The sequence below is a fragment of the Podarcis cretensis genome, assembly GCF_951804945.1.
Source record: "Podarcis cretensis genome assembly, chromosome: 5".
NCBI classification, from domain to species: domain Eukaryota; kingdom Metazoa; phylum Chordata; class Lepidosauria; order Squamata; family Lacertidae; genus Podarcis; species Podarcis cretensis.
In genome coordinates this window covers 5,694,624-5,701,556 of record NC_137174.1, presented here as the reverse complement: position 1 = coordinate 5,701,556, position 6,933 = coordinate 5,694,624, and the positions used below count along the sequence as shown (strand labels likewise).

The following is a 6,933-nucleotide window of genomic DNA, read 5'->3' as shown; positions in this document are numbered from 1 at the left end:
TATCCTTCTGTCTATCCTGGTAGTCCAGTCTGGAGGAACTAAAAAAAAAAAAAAAAATCAATGGAGAAAACTTGGCTGTTTTCAGAATCAGCTACAAAGACCATCACTGTCACTAGGAAGACTCTCATCTTTCCTGCTTTTCTGTGATGCAAAATGTTTTCCATGGGGCGCAGGGCCATGCCAGCTGGTTACCATGGCAACACACCATAGTTCTTTGTTGAGTTCCACGTTCTAGAACACTGTTTGCCTTGTAATTCCTTAATCGCTACCTCCCAACCTAACATCGGAAAAATACAGCTGGTTTCCTACAGCCACCCACATGGGCTGACATTTATACCTGCAGGTTTTAATAGCAGACAGAGGAATTTCACTTTCCAGAGGCACAATATAACCAGGTGTGGGACGGGTTTCCTGTCTGTCTCCCCACACTGACCTTCTTGGCAAGGTGTGAGAGGAAGGAATCCAAGGCCGTGCTTCTGTTCACTACTTTCATACTTGCTTTAAAGTCTGAATATGTTAGTTAATCTTCGATATGCAGCATGTAAAATATGTATATCAATGAGGTGTGGCACATGGCATTGGGTTATTTCTGTGCCAAATGGCCTGTTTCTGTTTGGAAATGCCCCTGAGAAATGCCCCTCATCACCAGAAGAGATGGGGATGACGATGTAAACGATCGTCCATCCTTCCTCTTTTCCCTGTGCTTTCCCTCGGGGGGGGGGGGGGGACAGCTCTTTAGTGCTCTATCGGAGCAAACAGCAATTGGGGCTTTCTCTGGTTTGATGTTTGCTCCCATTTAGCAGTCAGGAGCAGGCCTTCTCTGGGAAAGGAGCAGGGCAATATGAAGATTGCTCAGACCCATGTTTTCTAGGCATGGAACAAGTGGAACTGTGGACTTTTCAAATGTCAGCGGTGCCCTGTGCAATGACAAAATTTGGCACCCTCTCACCTTCCAGTCTAAGTTATTGTTGCAGCATTCCCTGGAAAACCCAGTGTGGGTGATGCCCAGTGTGGGTGAACTGGTTGCGTTCCCCTAAACCCACCTCTGTTAACAGCTCCCTTTTGAGTTCAGGAACACACAACTCTGTTGCTGCCGACCCCCTTGTTCCTGCTCTAGAACTCCGTGGCTCATCTCCAGCCCTTTCTGGCCCTGCTGTGACCCCACCTTATAGACCAAGTGCTGATCATGGGCAGAGGGCGGGGGGCCCAAGATGAACACCACCTCCATTGGACTGGAGCCTCAGCAGCTGCCTCAAAGTAAGTAGGGTTTCTTTAGGCCATTTTGATTTTCAGCAGCAACAACGGAAATTTGCAAAGGTTTGGCCTCATTCAGGTAAATGGCCTCATTCTTTGACTGTAAAGTCCAAGAATCGAGTGGCTTGCCAATTAGCTGTCACTATTCATTATTATTAACACGGTGTTGCTGCAAGCCATATTTAGGGCACTGACTTTTTGAAGAGATTAAGGTTACACCTAATAAACCACTTTTGACGACAGGAGAAAAATGTGCCAGGAGTGCATCAGGATCTGTCACTGACGCAGCTTCTCTGCCTTTGTACAGTCACAGTGGCTTGTAAATCGCAACTCCCTGCTGTCAAGTGTGTTTGATTTGTGGGGTGTTTGCATTTTGCAAATCCCTTCGCAGAGTGGAGCGGGACAGAAAAGGAGCAGAAATTGGTTTGGGTCAATGTCCACCCGCTGGAGCTCAGGGACACAACAGTGGCTCCATAATGGATGGCAACGTCTTAACACATGGTGAATTTACAGTCATTTGTTCCTGAGATTTCATTTAATGGAGCTGTTAATGTGGCAGATTCAGAGAGGGGTGTCAATATTTTTAAAGTTCTGTATTCCAATGCAGAGGATTGTGTTACGTGGGGCATGTGGCCATTCTCCTTCCCTGTCCATGGACAAATCCATGCGACCCACAACACACTATTAAGTTTTGTTTATTAGCACATTATCTGATCCCTTCTTGAACTTGACCTCAGTGTCTTGGGGTACCTTTTACCAGCTTCTGTTAGCAAGACAGCTGCGGCAATTTTTGGCTCAAGATAGGCTGACTTCTGTTGTCAATGCACTGGTGGCAATCTCTACATTTCATTGCTACAATACGCCCTTTGTGGAGTTGCCATTGAGGCTCACCTGGAAGCTGAAGCTACTGCTAAATGTGGAGGCCTGGCTGCTCCCTGAGGCAGAATATTGCTGTCATATACCGTATTTTTCGCTCCATAAGACACACTTGTTTCCTCCTAAAAAGTAAGGGGAAATGTCTGTGCGTCTTATGCAGAGAATACTGTGGGAAGGAGGGACGGACAGGAGCCATGGCTCCCATCTGTCCCTCCTCCTCCTCCTCAGCTCGCTTTAAAGCAGCAAAGCGGGACAGGAGCTGCTTACACGGGTGTAAAGCCAGCACAGCGGGAGCAGTGTAATCCCTCCGCCCCTGCGCTTGGCCGCCCCATTGGGATGGGAGGGCGCAAGCATGCCACCCCCTTGGGACGATGCTCATGTGGGCGATGTCCCACGTCCCCACAGGTGACGTGCCGCCATGCAAGACCCTCCCTCCGCCACTGGTCTTGCCGGGACAGTAGTGCCTTCCTTTGCAGAAGTGTGAAATTTGAAGGGCGGCTATGGTTTCGTCCTTGTGTTGTGTACAAAGGTGTGATTTTAAATTACTTTAAATTCTTTAAATGGGAATTGAATCAGATTTCTCCCTCATTCCTCCCTCACATGAAAGCCCCCAGAGCTCTCTGCAATGAACAAAAAGGAAGAAAGTCCCACTTCTTTTGGCTTTATTAAAATAACTGTGTAGCGCCAAACCATACAGTCCTTAGATCTAAGGGACTCAATGTGGGGAGCTCATATATTTCCATTGCCTGCCCCCCCCCCTTACTAGGGGATAAAGTCTCTCTTCATTTGTTAATGACAGTGATGATGGTTCTTGATGCCACTGTTGACTGCTGTTCACTTTACATGGTTGAAATATTATTCTGATACACCGGTAGTTTATTAAATAGTTTAGTACAGTGGTACCTCGGATTATAGACACTTCAGGTTACAGACACTTCAGATTACAGACTCTGCTAACCCAGAAATAGTACCTCGGGTTAAGAACTTTGCTTCAGGATGAGAACAGAAATCACAAGGCAGCAGCAGCGGGAGGCCCCATTACTTAAGTGGTACCTCAGGTTAAGAACAGTTTCAGGTTAAGAACCGACCTCCGGAACAAATTAAGTTCTTAACCAGAGGTACCACTGTACAACATTTGATTCAGAATATTATTTTTTTCTTGTTTTCCTCCTCTAAAAACTAGGTGTGTCTTATGGAGCGAAAGATTTGCACTTGCTGCCAATGAGCTCCCAGGCTGGGTTCAAGGTGCTGGTATTGGTGTACAAAGTCCTGTAGAGCTTGGGATCCTACATACATGGGTTCAGTGATTAAACTAAGCCATCTCCCTGGCCAGTGGGGATGAGGAGGTGTTTAATGAATCAGGACCAATTTTGTAGCGTTTCAAGAAAACTCAGCAATGAAACACAACCCCAAGCACCTGCCATTTTGAATCAAAGTTCTGATCATAAGTAATTTCAAGAAAGGATATACAAAAACAACATGTTTGTTTCTCATATGGAAGATGAGTGAGGGAAATTGCTAAGTAGAAAACTCTGCTGGGCCCGCACGATACTTCAGTTCCAAGATAAGTTTTAGGCAGTGACATTTCTCTTGAATTTTTCAATATATTGAGGTGCTCTTGGGAACAAGTGGTATCCTTTTAGACATTCTTTCATGTCCTGTTAAATTGGCAGGGCTGGAGTATCCATCGCAGCTGCCAGCCATAGAAGTCAACTTTGTGCCCCCACCTTACAGGTAAGGACTTGAATAAAAATTGCATAGGTTTTACTCGTTTGGGGAATATATTTTCCTAGCAATACCCACGAAGGGAACATTTATGCAAGCAGGATATCAGAAGGAGACTGCTGGTCCCTCTGGGTGTCGTCGGTTTGGATTCTCAAATGCTTGCAAGTTATGGTAACATTTTAATTAGTATTTTAGAGTTACAATTTTCCACTTGGCAAAAGGACTACAGTAGGTCTTTCATATATCCTACTCATTATGTCTTATTAGAACCAGGCAAGTCAACATAAATCTTGCTTCCCCCAGGATGAATAGGTATCCCCATTGGCTAATAGCTATCGACCAAGGAATTTCTCTTTTATTATATTTGTATGCCTGACATATTTTTGTAGTATGTTAATAAGCATACATAAATGCCTGAATAAATGCACTGTGGAGAATACAGGATATTCTTTCCTCTTTACAGCTTGGATGAATGAAAGCCCATCTCTGCTGTTGCCTCTGCTGCTTGGGAAGTGATGCAGTCTTGCCATGATACTGAGAAGGGCTGGGAAGCCTAAAGGTCACCTGGGAGACGCCACTGACCATGCTCTAAGCTCCTGGGAAGCCAGGGCTGGCAAAGGAAGTAGCCATAAAAGGGCCCATAATGCATACCAGCTCCAGCCTTTCAACCTTATCTCAGTGGAACTGGAAGGAGCCATCTTTGTAATGATCCATACACTGCTAAGGTACAGAGGTGGAGCTAGTTGCTCTGGCACCTGGAGCGATGCACACGCTGTGCACCTGAGGGCAGGGCGAGTGTCCCACGGGGATGGGGCGGCGAGCATGGGGGCAGCGCCGCCTGTGGCAAGCATCCCAGCGAGGCAGCACAGCAATGTCATCTCCCCTCAGAGATGACACCCAGAGCGAACCACACACCCTTCCTTTGCCAGTGCTAAGGTAGCAACATTATTTACCCTCAGCAGTTCATAAATGCATTCTGTAAAGAGGATAAAAACTCTTTAGGAGGAAAGGCAAGGTGACCATAATTCCTTTTAGTACTATATTTCCAAAGCAGGAACCCAGCCCAGGGTATCAACTGGATGACAGAGAGCAATGTTTGTGAGAGTATTGCCATGATATGGAGACTGCCGAGACGCTGTTCAAATTATTTGAATCTGGAGCAGTTATTGGATAGACATTATTATTGTTGTTGTTGTTGTTGTTGTTGTTGTTGTCGTTGTTATTATATTTTAATCTAGAACCTTTTTTTTTTTTGTATTTTCCCAGAAAGAACTGAGCCAAACGCTGGTGACAAAAGATGATCTGATAAATTAAAAACAAGCAACTCACCCAGTAAGCAAGGCCTCCATGCTGTGGACTTCCTAGTTGGCTGAGCACTATTAGAAATGAGATGCTGGACTAGACACGACATTTGTCTAATTGTGTCAATTTCTGACTATAACTGCGCTCTATAAGCTTTATTTGATCTGTGGTCCCAAAGAAGGTGTAATAGTAACTCATTTTAAAAATAACACCTTCCATCCAAAAGGCCGCCAATCAAATATTTTGAGAAAATAAACCTATAATTGCTTCATTGTAACAGGCCAGGCCCCAGACAAAAAGATAGACTGGTTTATAAAGTGTTTTGGATTTGTCGAAGAAAACACTCATCAAACTCCCATAAATCTCTTTCCATCTGCATTCCTTTCCCTTTTCATCAGTAAACCTAAGTGTGGAATAACAATTAGTATTTGCGTACTTATCGAACTCTTATAACAACTTTTCTGTTGCAGCTGTTAATTAAAAAAAAAAGGATTTCAACATACCGTAATGTGATAACTACTTTGAACATGAAGATAGATGGTATTTCTACTGAAGCCACCATTCTCTTTGAAGTTCATATATCAGCCCAACACCTTTATACATTTTCAAGGTCAGGAGGAAAAATGGAAGTAGATTTTAATGGCATTTCTGTCTTTAAAACCAGGATATTGGAATGCAAAGTTGCATATAACCTCAGGGAGTGGTGTGCACTTGAATTTAATGTTTCAAATCTGAACATCACCTTAACTGGGCAGCCATTTTCACAGGGAAGTTGGCGGAAGAAATAGCCAAACATATTTTTATGTGAGATATGCCTTGATGACTAAGATGCCATAATGAAATTTGGTGTGTACATTCAGGATACTATTCAACATCTCAGGTTTAACTCTGGCACCCATTTTCACAGTAGGAAAGAAAAAAATCCAAATACATGGGATCTTAAGACCTTTAAATCACCAATTTTTACTAGTATTTTTAGCCTGTGGTTGAAACATGCAATATCCTCCTAAGACTTTGACCAGAATAAGATAAAAAATCCAAATTGATCAGAATAATGTTCAGGAGACATGACTCACACATGACTTTGATGCACTCAGTTTTTTGTGCGCTATTTTGCATGGCATGGTTCCATCGCAATTACTTTTCAAAAATAAATATGTAAGCCTCAACTGCCTTCTCCAATTGTTGTGGAAGGTCCTTTGATCCTTCTAGGCAAAGAAGTCTGGAAAGTCTTTTTTTTCTCAGTCGGAGATGGAGATGATGTAAACATGCATGACTTGGCAATATCACGTGGCCCTTCTTTTTCATAATTATAAGAGACAGTGGGAGTTGGATCTGGCATAGTAAACTAATCAATCTAGCATGGAATATGGCCTCACCTCAGCATTTGTAATGATCTGTGTTTTTAACTCTTTGCAAAATAATTAAACACTCGTGTGAATTTGCACTTTTGAATAAATTCCACCAACTACACTGATTATTCCCATTCCTTCCATAATGCAGCAATCCAACAAACCACAAAGCACCCTCATTGCAAACCTGGGATTCACTTTTATGTATGGAACCATCAACACAAATAAGATAAATTGTGTCCTCCCTAAAAGAGGGCATGTGTTGTGGTGAGACCTGGAGACTGACCTCCTGGTTGTGGGTGGGTCCATTGGACAGCCACAACACCCGATTGGTAGGTCCCTCGTTGCTGGGTTTAATCTGGCCAATGGGGTGCAATGTAAACGGATCGAGGGACCTATATATACCCATGCACGTGACCCAGAG

General features: G+C 43.7%; 1 long non-coding RNA gene across 2 annotated transcripts; it reads left to right on the top strand.

The window, feature by feature from the left end:
* The first annotated feature begins 257 nt into the window (after positions 1 to 257).
* Positions 258 to 5,578, top strand: LOC307215823. Of its 2 annotated transcripts, none has more exons than XR_013838645.1 (4): positions 258 to 395; positions 1,118 to 1,257; positions 3,804 to 3,864; positions 5,122 to 5,578. It is a non-coding gene; the product is annotated as an uncharacterized lncRNA (long non-coding RNA). The 2 variants fall into 2 exon arrangements; XR_013838646.1 differs by having other exon boundaries at positions 1,056 to 1,257.
* Positions 5,579 to 6,933: the final 1,355 nt, after the last annotated feature.